Genomic DNA, 765 nt, shown 5'->3' with positions numbered 1-765 from the left:
ATTTTGTTTTTTAAGAAGCTCATGTCTGTTTTTTTTTTCCATTGGGAAATGTTTCTCTTTGGAATTTGATACTATCGATTTAGTGGTCGCTTGAGCACTTCCCGCAGAAGTCGCAGGTTAAGGTGTTAGTACATTGTCTTTAAATCCTTTGTCGATTCCTATTGGGGTCTCGATTTTTCTGTGGCCTGGGTCAGTTTTAAATGCCCTATGTAGCAGGCTGGTCCTGGTTGGGAGCTAATTTCTGTTCATTACGGTCTATATCATCCACGTGGTGCCGGTGTCACTGGTTGGGTGGTGAGTTGCTCACTCGGATGAGGAGTTCATTATTCCTTGGTTTCTCTTCGGTTCGAATAACACTTTCGCTTTTTGCTAGAGTTTTCGTGAAGTGGAACTTCCATGAGTTTAAATACATTTTTGAGGCTCTGCCCATACAGGGCTAAAACATGATAGAGGAGGCCTTTTGTCCCAGACGTCAGACTGGTTCTCGTTTCTTCTTTTGGGTGGGGCATCAGGGGATTGTACTCAGTCATCACTGTCCTGTTCCTATTTGTTGGTGGGGGTCCAGAGCGGATCCTGCTAAGGATTACTCTGGGTAACGTTTTCCTCGTCTTCTATTTTGAGAGATTGTCCTCTTGGACTTTGGACGGTATCTCTTCCTTCGGGTTGAGGTTGATTGGGCCTTTTTTGTCCCCTTTCCTTGGGGTTGGCCTTGTGGTCATTTATTTCAGGAAGTTAGGGCCTTTTGGCTTTTTCTACTTCCAGGAT

The 765-nt window shown here is 44.6% G+C and overlaps 1 non-coding gene across 1 annotated transcript; it reads left to right on the top strand.

Moving 5' to 3' along the window:
* Positions 1-325: 325 nt before the first annotated feature.
* LOC128655124 (U5 spliceosomal RNA) lies at positions 326-438 on the top strand. The gene has a single exon (XR_008401677.1). It is a non-coding gene; the product is annotated as a U5 spliceosomal RNA (small nuclear RNA).
* The last annotated feature ends 327 nt before the right edge of the window (positions 439-765 follow it).

Source organism: Bombina bombina, chromosome 3, assembly GCF_027579735.1.
Source record: "Bombina bombina isolate aBomBom1 chromosome 3, aBomBom1.pri, whole genome shotgun sequence".
NCBI lineage: Eukaryota > Metazoa > Chordata > Amphibia > Anura > Bombinatoridae > Bombina > Bombina bombina.
The sequence above is the reverse complement of the archived record's forward strand: the minus strand, read 5'-3'. Positions and strand labels throughout refer to the sequence as shown.